This window comes from Buteo buteo, chromosome 26, assembly GCF_964188355.1.
Source record: "Buteo buteo chromosome 26, bButBut1.hap1.1, whole genome shotgun sequence".
Classification (NCBI taxonomy): domain Eukaryota; kingdom Metazoa; phylum Chordata; class Aves; order Accipitriformes; family Accipitridae; genus Buteo; species Buteo buteo.
The window spans coordinates 3,134,725-3,148,261 of record NC_134196.1 but is presented as its reverse complement, the minus strand read 5'-3'; positions in this window follow the sequence as shown (position 1 = coordinate 3,148,261).

Genomic DNA, 13,537 nt, shown 5'->3' with positions numbered 1-13,537 from the left:
TTCTGTAAAAAATCCCCCCAAATAAAAATGACCTACCCTAGGAAATATCTGAAAATTGAAGCTGTTTTTCCGGAGGAAGTTAGCCATATGGCATTGTTCTTGTGAAAATACCTTAAAAATATTTTAACATACAAGAATTTTACTGAACAAGACTACAGACATGAACATAGTATTGGTTTGCCCCTCTGCTGCAGAAATATAGATGAGATTTAAACGCCACAGTAATTTATGAGCTGTACTTAGAACCCATAAAGGGATATCTCAGATTCAGAATTGTTTCATTCCCGATGTGATTTAGAAGATTAAACTGTCATATTTTAGCACAGATAGATGGCCATCATTGCCATAATTAATCATGTACAATAAATTCTATTATTTAGAAGCTACTTCATATAAAAGTTGAAAGTATTTTTTATATAATGCAAAATGTAGTAGATTAGTTAAGCCTTATAATTATGTTTTGTAGATATATGTTGATTTGTTTCATATGCAGAGGCTATTTACTTTACAAAATAATCCAATATACTAAATGCATACTGCAAAACAATACAGTAATGGAGTGTTTGCTAATGACTTCAATTTAAGGACAGCCTGTCTAATAGCTGAGATAAGATGTTACTAAAACAGTGTGCTAATGATTTGAAAATTACTACCAAAATTGTGTTCAGTCTACGACGGGTTGCAGGCATAATTGTGCTAATAAATAACGAAGTCAGCCCTGATTTTCAAGCTCGTATCATGATTGCTATGAGTTTTAGAAATCAGACGGGGCTAAATCATGCTGGTGTGCTCCCATGAACAGCCTCTTTGGTGGCACTGCTCATTTGAGTAAGGAGAGCAAGCACACCCTTGCTAGACAGGAATGCATTAAACATTCATAACTGACTGGTCAAAACGGCTTAACTGTGCATGTTCCTTGAAATTCTCTGTCCTGAAATTTGGTCTACGTACTGTCCTGAATATAAGTTTGTAGGTAGCTATATAGAATTTTAAAATGTGGCTAAGATAGGATTCCATTCCTATCTATAACTGACTGTAGAACATTGTACCGGTGTCACTACCACTTTTTTCTACGGCACTTAGGTGTTCAAACTGCTCATCTAGGACAAGGTAGACCTGAGTTCAGTTTCTTCTCTGCCTGCATGGCACTAAAGTTGAATCTTCTAGCTTCTAAGAAAATGGTCTAAAAGATGCAAGTTATTACAGAGGGTCAGTCATAGCTCCTCGTGGAAGGGGTCGTGCGTCAGTTTGACCAGTGGCTCAGAGCATCTGCTTGGGTTTTGGTCTCTACTGTGGGCTTAAATAGGAAGAGAATAAAATACATTAAATAGATCTCAGGACAGAAACTGAACCATAATTCATCGTTTTCAGTGAGCCAGCTTCAGCGTGGTACCACCCCAGAAGAGCCTTCAATTTGGCAATTAGCCTGTGAGAAGGGGGCTGCGTATTTGTGCCCTCTGACGAGGCACGGGCGTGAGATCGGGTTAGAGCTGCCCTGTCTTAGCAATACTGAGGTAGTGCTGGGAGCTGCCTGAGGCAAAATTCTGCAATCCCAAAGCAAATGTTTGGGTAGCTATAGTACTATTTCACAGCTGGATCAGCAGTTTGTAAATCAGGATTTGGGGTTTATGCATGAAAATCTCCATGGTTTGTGGTCCAAAGCTTTTGCACAGCCTGCCGTTTCAGTGCTGATAAGTGTGTTCTTAAAAACAAGCTGGGGTTCTGGCACAGTGATTTTTTTTATATTTTTTTTTTCATTCAGAAACAGAATGAAAAACCTGTGCACAGCTACTTGTAAGGAGCAACACTTAAAAGCGTTAGCCTGAAACTGAAGACATGAAAAAGTTTGTCCTCCAGTTTTCCGACGAGGCGGGGATTGCCTGTTCCTTCTGCTCCTCACTGCAAGGTGAGGCAGCGAACCAGCTCACCTACTGCTGTGTCAACCCCCTTGCCGAAAGGCTCCCTCCTGAGGTTCTTGATTAGGATAAGCGCTTTACGAGCACGCGGTCAGCGGCGTGTGCTGGCACGGCCTCCGAGGTGAGCTGGGAGGATGCCGAAGCAGGCAGACGTGGCTTTAGAGGAGCAGGTAAAGGGGCAGCCCTGTGGTGTACCTGCCTCGGTGGTGCAAATTCCCTACTACTGACCAGAGGGGAGTTAAGAGGCTCCTGGCAGGCTGGGAGCCGCGCAGCTGGAAGCCGTGAGGAGCGGTGGTGAAAGGCTGTATTCAGCTGTAGGTCAGGGAGAGAAAGGCAAGGCTAAGCAAGGAACATGGGAGGCTTAATTCACTTGGCCGCTTCCTTTCCCATCGCAGCTGTTCTACTTCAGGTTATTTACCAGCCCTGAATTCTTCCTTTCTTCGTCGTTGTTGACTCTAGTTAGCTTGCTTTGGGGTTGAAAGGAGCTAAGAGTCAATTATGTGTCTAGGAGCTTCTGAATGTCTGAAGTGTGGTAGATGGCTGCAACCCCTACCGCTCACATCTAACGAGGCAAGGCAGACGGCTGCCCGCCTCCGGTCCGGCGCGGGCCCGCCGAAACGCTCCAAACAGCCCAACAACAGCAAACGGGAAGGGAGGGAACCTCGTACGGCACCGTTCACTCGGCCTCTCTGCAACGTGTTCGGTGCTGCCTGATGCAGGCGGGCCGCCTTCGGGTGGCTTGGAGATTTTGGGGAGGTACGTGCCATGAGCGGTGGGTGATGCCGGGCTGCAGGGACGGTACCCTGACAGAGCTCCGGCCAGCGCTCGTGGTGCCTGGCATTGCTCGCCGCCTGCTCGTTTGCTGTTTTTTATCTTGCCTCTGCTCACGAATGCTTGTGCTAACCCAACAGTGGTTACTGACGTGTACTTTCCAGCATCGTTTACCTCACCTCTGCTTCTAGTCCCCAGTCCGCTGGGTTTAGCCTGGAGAGTTCACTTTGCCGTTCACCTCCTCTGACTCCTCTGCCTTGTATCTTAGTTAATTATCTGTAGACAAAGCCACACTTGATGCCTTATCAACTAGAAAGACTGAATTAATCAGCTTTGTTAGGCAAAGGTTATAGCAAGGGGGTGACCATCCTATCCATCTGTTCACTCATCTCCTGAAGAGTAACCATAACAGAACTCTTAAAAATCCTATTAATGGATTATAGGTCAATAACCTAGACACTCTGATAGCACTGCAAGGAACTATGGACAAAATGCCTGGGATTAATGGATTTTCTGAAGACTTTTATAAGGTCTTTTATAGATGTTTCTCTCTCAAATGCTAATATGTTCTGCAAGTAGAAAGAAAATGGCTTTTTACCACTGTATTCCCTTGATGTGGCTAGGCAAAGCAGGGAAGTACCTTAAACTATGTAAAATGCATTGACTTGATCAATTAATATGTAAAGTTCAAGGAGAAAACTTTGGCCTTTTGCCTTCAGAAGTAATCATCCAAGTCGCAGAATTATCTCATCTTGACGCATGAGGAGACTCATGCATTGAAATTCAAAAGTTCACCCAATTTACTACTGGCGATCAAATTGGCAAAACGTACTGTTCACCGTGCAGCATACCTTGCCGAGGCAAATACAGTCTCCCTCAAATTTTGTCTTTTAGAAAAGTGTTCTACAAGTAGGCTAAGAAATTCTGTCAACTTCTTTACCCTTTAATTACGGAAACTTTCTTTCATTCGGAGGTGTATTGTAACCTATTCAAATGTTAGGGCTCTAAATACCGTGTTTGTGCTTAGTTTGCAGTAAGCACGGCTGTGCAACAGGGTGACCATTTATCTCTGTTCTTTTTTGCCTTGACAGCTAGACTTGACATCTCAAATTGCCGCAGCGTACACTCACACCCAGAATAAGGCACAAAGGGTGCAGAGCTGTTTATCGAAACTTTTGTCCCTTATGTCTATTAATGCGCAGCGTTGAAGAAAACTAAATGATTAAATATGGGAAACTGAAGATTTATGCCATTGCTGGGAATTTGCTGCTATTATCTCCAGTGCTAAAATATCATTTAAGTTTTGCTCCTTTCCCCATTATTGTTCTGCAAGAAGGAAGGGATCTGCAGGGTCTGAGGATGATTGGGACTTGGTCCCAAATAAATACACAATCCACATCTTTTCTGGAAGAGTCAGTAGTTACAGGTGTTTACAGTATTATATTTATGCACTGGAAATAATAAAGTGGGGTTTTCTGTCTAGAACTTTTTTCTTTTGGGGGGTATCAAGACTTCTGATTATAAGCAGAGCAAATTTGGCAGTTCACTAGGTCTGCTAGTTTCCTGAGCCTTCTTTGCATTTCTTCCAAGCCCTCAGAAAGGATGCGGTGTCAAGTCACGCTCTTCAGTCTCTCAGGATGAAGGTCTGGGCTCTTACTGAGAGATTTTTCCTCCTCTTCGCCGAGGCATATCCCAGAGAAAGGTAATGAAAAAGATCCCCTCCTCTCACAGGGCTCAGGCTCTGTAAGGAGCTGGTCTGCCCAAGTTGCTGAGGTTTATTCTGCCACCCGCAGAAAAAAAAAAAATAAAAATAGTTTACAGAACAACCCTCTCCCCATCCCTCAAAAGCGGAGAGTTCAAGAGGAGCCTGGGAAGTTGGCCAGGAAAAGCCAGCTCCTCTTCCTCACCCTGAAGCAGAGAACCCTGAAGGGAGAGCATCGGAGAACTGATTTTTTTTAAATTATTTTTCCAGAAGCAACCCTGAAAGAAGTCAGCAAGCGAAGCTGGAATCAGGCTGAGTACGTGGGGATGCATGTCTGAAATGGCAAAGGTCCTTCTCGACAGCAGCAGCGGTTCCAGCAAAACCAGGGCAGTGACCACACTCCCGGTGTGCTTCTGGAGGTGTCTGACCCAGGAACGGACCAAGACTGCTGAGATTTATCTCTGAGGTGTGAAAAGCTCTCAGCGTGAGCTCATCGGGCTGCGCGTCAGGCAGGGTTCAAACAAGGAGCTGTAGAGTGCTGGCAGGTTGTGCTTACTCCTCGCCCCAGCTTAAATGACTGCCCAGCCAGATAGGCACTTAATTCTCTTTATGTCACATGTTACTTAAAAAAAAAAAAAAAAAAAAAAAAAAAAAGAACTTGCAAACATTTGGACATCTTTATGAAGGTCAAGATTTGCACACGAATTGTCTCTGAATATCACAGATTCTTTCCTGCCTTCTCATTTCTGGGGAAGCAGATGTAAATCCTAAGGGACGAACAATACAGGCATTGTCTGGCCAGTTCTGCGTAAATCTTCCCTGACCAATTCCCTAAAATTGCAAGATGTTTTGTTTTGTCAAGGTTTGGGGTTTTTTTTGTTTTTAATCTGAACACACTGATCTGAATTGATGTTTTCTTTTTTGCTGCTTTCACATATTTGCTGTCGTCTGTCACACATTTCATCTGGAAGCATATGAGTAACAGTTTGGCTAGAGCGTAGGACGAACAGAAAAACCTGCTTATAAAGAAAGATAATTGACACAGTAAGAGTTCAGGCCAAATCCCTTCCACAAACAGTCCCTCTGTAGTCAGTGTGACTAGTTGTGTGAATAAGGCAAATAGGATTTGGCTCTTGCTGCAGTCCCGGCCACCTTTTATCATTGGTGAGAGAGAAAAACACCATAAAATTAAATAGGTATCATCCTCCCCACATTCCTAGTGTAACTGTTTTAACTGGAATGCCTCATAAACAGATAAAAGCACTCCTGAGCTTTGGGATGATCATTTTTTAAATGACCATTTAGGGCTGGATTATGGTTTTACATTTTCACCTTGGAGGTTTTAAGGGCTGTTTGGGACATTAAGTGCTAACCTATCAAAGCCTAAACTGAAAGGCAATGCTGCTTGGGGTCGTATAGCCCAGTGAAATAATACAGTTTTGCTGCTGTTAATAGGTAAATACTTTCATTTGTGGAAGGAAAATGGTGATTCAAAAATGTTTGATGCCCTAAAACTCTCAGAGCAGCTGGATATTTTACATTGGTTTCTATAATATTCTTATGATAACATTCCTATCCCGCAGGGGTCTGCTTGAATATCAGAGCACTCATCTTTTTTAAGTTTTGCATAATGTGAGATATTAAAATTAAGGCTGGTGTTTACTGTTCAGTTCTTACACACATATTCCACATTCACAGCCAGATATTATTTCCCTTGGAAATGCTTTCTGTCCCTGCCAGTTACTGAATGCAATCAGATAGCTTTGCATGGGCCAGCATACCAATTAAGTACCATGCCTGGGATGCGCGCTGTTCCCTCCATCAGAAGCTCAGTGGTTCATCGCCAAGTGAGCCGTGTATATTGATAAGGAGAAAGCCTGACTCCACAATGGAGGCAGAATCTATTTCTCGAAAATGCTTTCAGCAAGTGGTTCGAGGAGGAAAGGGGAAAGGGGGCAGGCGACACGTGAAATGGCTAGAAAAATGAAACGGGAGGAAAGATTAATGGAAGCGGGATCAGAAAAATATTCAATTAGAACTTGCAGGCCTGGTCACATTACTCTATGTTACTGTACATCTTGTCATTATCCAAATCTGTTGCTAAACTGTTGGCATTTGTCTTCATTATGCGGTAAAATGGTATAATGAATAGGTTACAAATATGATGGAGGAAATGCCCTGGAATTATCACGATGCCTGAGAATGAAAAATGCCTTAATTTAAATTATTGGTGTGCGGCATCTGCCAAGTGCACGGACAGATGTGAAGAGTGGGATGTGATTTTGTTCTGATGCTGCCTTCAAAGTTTCTGTTCCACTTCAAAGGTGTTTTCAGGCTGAATCCTTCCTTGAAAGCCAACGTCAGGGATGTGATACAACAGAGAGCAGCATTTGACATATTTTGTAGCTGCGAGGAACTGCGCAGCCTGATAGCTTAGGTCCGGTTTTGGAGCCTGCTGCAAGCAGCGCTCCCCCACATGTCAGGTGGAGAGGTAGTTAATGTATAGATTATGACTTTTAACAATGAAGTGAGATATGAGGTGAGGAAAAAGCTACTATCTCAGCCTAGTTAATTAGACATAATTTAGTCTTCAGAATTGCACTGATCCGTACAGATGTGTTACCTTTCAAGCTCAATTTTACATTTGACTGATTATAATCTTCTAGAAAGACATTTTCAGGGTATTTAAACCTAACATTTGGCCTACTTTAAAACTGCGAGAGTCTGAAAAGCAGTACCACTACATAATAAAGAATTTTATATTAGGATCAGGATATGAATGAATATTTTACTAAAAGTTCAAATAAAATCTTAAATAATATTAACGTACTATTTCAGTAGCCTAATCTGGAGCGTAGCCCTCCCTTTCCTAGATGTGTATTAACTTTAATAGAGCTTCCGAATGACTGCAAGGACTGCCCACCCAGTCTGAAGTCCAAGCTTCCAAACTCATTAGGAAGTATGTGTCGTAAAAATAACGTGTGCATTATAGAAGGAGAATGAGAAGTCATCCAGCAAGGATGCAAACCTGGAGCTGGAGGAAGTCTGTCCGCTTAGTCCTCTGCTAGAGACTTTTTGTGTGATCTTCAGGAGGTCTCGGTAGGTGCCCGGGCTTCATTTTTCCATCTGGAAAATGGGCATAAGGAGGGACGGAAGAAGGAAGGCTGAAAGGGGTATCCTAGCAGGAGTTGCTCTGACTAAGCTGAAATTTGTGTGACACTCAACAGTTGGAGCAGTGACTGATGGAAACAACCTATGAAGTTCTTTCCTTCAGTTTTTGGAGGCTGTCACGTACTGCTGCAGTCCGTGGCACACAGATAGTGCAATACACGAGAAGGTGTCTTCTACCTCGTGTGCGAAAAGTGAAGCACTCCGATGGAGATTTGTACAGATGTTCTTACTAAATTCCTTATCTTGTGTTGATATCTTTACCTTGATTTACATGTGTTACTTTGACATCAGATCAAGTATTTGGATGAGATTTCACTTCCATATGAGCAGCGTTTTATATTGCATTAGATTTAATGGTATACAGCTATCTTTGCTTCACCGTGAATGGTAGCTATATTTTAAACTCATAATATGCTGAGGCTGATAGGATTGTATATATCATTCAGAGGATAATTCTAGTCTTAAACTTCATAAATGCCGTTAGATTCTTCATGGTAATGTTTCACTGTTAAATTGCACATTTGGAACCAGATGGCTCAGAAAATTGATAAGATGATACCAAATCTCTCACCTCTCAGTCGTTGTTGGGTTGAATCCAGCCCTGGTTCAGAGTAACCAAAAGTTGCTACTGTCTGACAGCTGTTTTGTGGCTTAGAGGTTTCCAAGTGGACAGGTGTCCACAACAGAAAAAAAAAAAATTAAAAAAATCACCTGCACAAATAGAGGGTTGCAGCAGAGGAGAGTTTATTGGCACTGAAAACAGAGTAACTTCTCTGATTGTTGGATACGTGTGTTGCAGAATGGAGTCTACACCTCTTTCTGGAGATGCCTAAAATGTCTAAATTCTGCTGCACCACTTTGGTGCCTCAGTGCCTGTCAGTAAGCTCCTGTAACTTCTTTCATGAGTTATAAATTCACCTAAATGCTGTGCTGGTTTTGGCTGGGATAGGGTTAATTTTCTTCACAGTAGCTGGTATGGGGCTATGTTTTGGATTTGTGCTGGAAACCGTGTTGATAATGCAGAGATGTTTTAGTTACTGCTGAGCACTGCTCACCCAGAGCCAAGGGCTTTTCTGCTTCTCCCCCCACCCCAGCAGCGAGCAGGCTGGGGGGGCACAAGGAGTTGGGGGGGGGACAGAGCTGACCCCAGCTGACCAAAGGGATATTCCAGACTGTATGATGTCATGCTCAGCATACAAAACTGGGGGAAGAAGAAGGAAAGGGGGGACTTTCAGAGTGATGGCGTTTGTCTTCCCAAGTCACCATTAGGTGTGACGGAGCCCTGCTTTCCTGGGGATGGCTGATGGGATGTGGTGAATGAATTCCTTAGCTTGCTTTGCTTGTATGTGTGGCTTTTGCTTTACCTGTTAAACTGTCTTTATCTCAACCCATGAGTTTTTTCATTTTTTACTCTTCCAATTCTCTCCCCCATCCCACCAGGGAGGGGAGTGAGTGAGCGGCTGCGTGGGGCTTAGTTGCCGGCTGGGGTTAAACCACGACAAATGCATGTAAGATGAAATGCTATAATGTTTTCCATCCCTTTGAAATAAAGCTCTGATCTTTACAGCTTACAAGCTAGCTCCCTGATGAACAAATAGTTCATTACAGAACCCATGTAACGGCAACAGTGTAGGAAAATATTTATAATGATAGCGGGATGCCAGGACTAAAGAAGCAGGATGATCTCCATGTTTTTTTAATCATTATTTCTTAGCATAGCGTGACTGGTACAAAAGGGAAAGAATAGCCCCCATTCTGCAGATAGGGCCAGAGGGGACAATCTATCATTGATAGGAATTAGATGTATATTTACAAGAAGGATGCATGGTATGAGATCTAAAACAGTGATTCTGACTACTTATCATTAATGCCAGGGGGAAACTTGATGCACTGATTCATGTGGTAGCCTGAAACACGGGAGGCTCATGTCCTTTTTTCTGCTTTTGCCCAGCGAGTCTTTTTGTGTGTCTTTGAACTAGTCCCTGTGCTTTAGTTTCCTGAATGCAGAAGAGGGAGGATGTCGCTCCGGTTCCTAAACGCAGCAGCGTGAGTTGAGTGCGTTCGGGTCCACGTACGAACGCCTCGCAGTGACGGCCCCGGCAGAGCCCCCGTTAGACCTCTGAGGACAGAAAAGATTCGCGAGCCCGGCTGTGTTTGCTTTGCATTAGTATTCCTATTTCTTTTCTTCCTCATGCGTCCGCGTCGATCCCGCGCGGCGTGGTGATGGAGTTCCCAACCTGCAGGCACACAACCGGCTGTGACCGTGTGCGGCGCTGCCCAGTTTGGCCAGAAATGCCTTGAGTCTGAGCTGGGGCCACCAGCCTCCTCCAGGGATGAGCCAGGAGCGGGGAATATGTCCCGTGGTGCAGAGGCACGCAGCTGCCTGGCGTAGCCGGTAGAGAAGGTGCTGGTGCTGAGACAGGGATGGGTGCTGGCAACAGCAGCCTGACCTTCAAGTTCAACACGGTGTTCCCCTCTCAGAGGTAAAGCGTGACTTTTGTACTGGGTGCGACCGGTGGAGTGGGTATCAAAGTGGTAAATGTGGCATGGAGGAAAAAGTTGGGCTCTTCCCAGCCGTTTGGGAATGATTATATACCGATTAATTGAAGAAAATGGCATGTGACACTGTCAGTGTTCGGGAATGTCACGTATTAGATCCCCAAAAGTAAATGAGACACATATTCATTTTAATTAAAATGTTATCAAGAGGTGCTGTTGACCAAGAAGCCCATTAACAATAATCTGCTTTAGTAACAAGTGAGCAAGTCAATTTATTGAACTGAACTAAAAGGCAAACCCAGTAACAACTGCCCACTGAGCCAGTGTTTGATCTTTCAGCTTTCTCTGCTTAGCAGAGGGAGGTGTTCCCTGAATATCACAGACTTTTGTCTTCTTCCTCACTACCTTGTGGTAACTTGTAGAAACTGTCTCCATGGTGCAATCAGCATTTGCTCCTCAAACTTAAAAGGGAGCTTTGCTAGCAGATCCAACTTGAAAGAAAAACATTTAGAGAGACATGAGTTGCCCGGTACCATTATTTTCTTTTGTGTCTCAGCTGTTAAAATCTTTCTACAGGACGGACCGTTTTCCTTGGAGATCTGGCTATTTTACACACAGAGGTTAATGCACAAGATTGAGGGTTGCAACAGAGGCTACCTGCAATGAAAAATGACAAGGTTGCACAGATTTACCTTTTTACGTTAAATTCATTACTCCACTCCTTTAGATTGATTACCGTATGCTGTGTGATTAAACTGGCTGGACGTTCCCTGAGAAGAATTCTGCCTTTATAGGAGGTCTCAACATGGGCATAAAGCCGGCAGTGCCTATACTGGGAGCACTGGGAGCTGGCAATCGGCCCATAATCCAAGCTGTGCGGTGCGGTCGACACGCTGGAGGGAAGAGATGCCATCCAGGGGGACCTGGGCAGGCTTGAGAGGTGGGTCTGTGCGAACCTCACGAGGTTCAACAAGGCCAAGTGCAAGGTTTCATTTTATTTGTGGAATTTGTGTTTCTTGGTGTCTCTTTCCATGGATATCCCGATCCAAGTCCAGTGGCCAGCTCATTTCCCACACATGTGCATTTTATTTTTAGGGCCAACGGGTGGTTTCTCGCAGAGGGAGCTGGAAGGACAGAAGCCCAGTGGGCCACCAGCTCTTCTCCAGCCTGTGGGGATGGGAATCCAGCCCAAAGCCAAACCCCTTTAGCTTCACCAGAACAAGCGATAGACGTGAGCACCCAGCGGCGCCGTCGCAGGCTGGTGTCTGGTGCAGCGATGTCTCCTCACCCAGCCTACACGGTGATCAGCAGAAGAGTGAGATAATTAGAGTTGCAGTAGTCTGTGGTCCCAGTGTACTCCCAGCTCCGGACAGGAGTTGGTTTGAACACGTTGCAGATGGCGTTTTCCTTCTACCGTCCAGAAAGAATCGCCTGCTTAAGCCTGCCTGGTTATCATTTGGAAACGACAAGCAGAAGCAGAGCTCACTGAGGATCCAGGCAGTTTATTTAGTTTTCCTGGATTTTTGTGTGATGACTCAGCTAGCATTTAGCAAAGACTCATAGGAATTAATTAGGCTCGTTGCTGATAATCAATGGCTGGCAACAAGTTATGTAAACCCTGCAGAATATACCGGGCATGGGAGAAGTTACAGCCTGTGATAGTTTTACCATCTAAGGGCTAGATTTTTAAATCTTAGTCATTGCTTAGTATTGCAAGAGTAGGGAACTTGGGTGGCTCAGCCAGTCATTCAAAATGTAACTGCTATTGATGGTAAACACGCAGATAGACTTCAAGGTCCAGGCAAGGGTTCTGCCTTTAGAGGATCTTCTATTCCTTTCTATTTGTAGCATAATATAATTTTAGTAACATGGATCAGTGTGTTTGGGCTTTACAGGAATTTTTTTCTTAAAAGATAAAATAATGTTAAGCCATCCTAATTAAATAGCAGGGCCATAATCAAATGTTGCTTTCTGCCAAGAATCTCTTTGAGAGGAATGCCCCTCTGGATTTTTTATTTTTTTTTATTGTTTTATGGTTGAGAAAGCAAACTTCAGAGGATAAATGGCCTTCAAAATTGCCTTATCTCAGTGAAGCCCTTAAGTGTGCGTGGAGGAGGAGATGAGACCATTCAGAATGAGGACTAGAATAGTCAGACACCGGTTTACTGGAAGGACTTTGAAGATGATCGCTCTTGTCCCTGCCCCCAGGTGCAGCGTTGCTGTGCCAGCAATGCAATTCTCCACCTCAGCCCTGAGCACTGATCGCAGTAATGTCGTCATGCACTTGTTTGCACTGTGGCAGCGTGTGGCCTAGTCACATGAAATGTTTTTTGCGTGGCACATAGACCAGGCACGGCAAAATATAAAAACAGTCTCTTCAAAACTTTTTTTTTTTTTTTAATGCATGAAAAATTTAGGGTCTCAGCAAGAAGAGGTAATCTGTGTGAGTTTATTGGAGCCAGGTATAGCTTTCCAGATCCTCTCTGGGGAATCAGAACCCCACTAAACTGTACTGAATAAAAACATCCAATACACGCTGACTGCTTTTATTACAGTAAGTTCCTATATTACCAAGAAAACAACACCCAAAATGATAGTAAATGTAAAATTGTCAACGTTGTCCATCATTCATACAGGCTATGGCAAGAATATATGGATTGTAACCATGATGAACTGAAAACAACATTACCAAAATAACTGGAATTTACTCATTACCTGCAGGAGTGCAGCTATTACAGTCTACTATGATGAGTGTAGCTGGAGGTGTAGACATGTCTTGAATGCACAAAACAGCTTCAAGATCGGGCATCTTGCAAACATACTTCTGAAATCTGCTTCTCTTTGTCTTGGTTTCTCTAGTAAAGCTAAAACGTTTAGGTTAGAGTCAAGCCAAATATTACTCCCTCTTTACTGCTGGCCCTTTTTCCAAATATCTCATTTTCTCCACACTTGTGGATGCTCCCCTGTGGGGCTTTTCATGGCATCTTCGACCTCCTTGTCTTGGGGCTAGTGGAAGATGACATACCACTCAGTCATGACACCATCATCTTTTAATGTGCATTCACAGTCTGGGTTGCTGGCTACAGAATCTGCAAGGGGGCCAGTATACTTTTGTGGGGTTTTTTTCTCTGTTGCTTCAAATCAAGGCTTATTTACAATCACGGGCAAGTATCTCTGCTGACCACCTGCAATCCTTTGGCAGACATCTGCTGTGAATAAATGGTCTCAGCCTAGTGCCAGCCTTCGGTTTCCCATTTGCGCTTGTCTGCTGTACTTTTGAAGATGGAAGTGGGAATAGCTCCATGGCCCTTCTCCTGGTGCACTGAAGCAACTTCTCCCATTGCTTCAAACAACTGAGGAAGAGGCACTTGAGTTTCTGTTCATAAATGTGCCAAACTTCGCCTTTCCAAATTTCATGTGCTCTGGCTGAATGAAGGGTTCCTTTTCTGGAAGGGGTTCTGGTTTAGCCTGTTTCAGA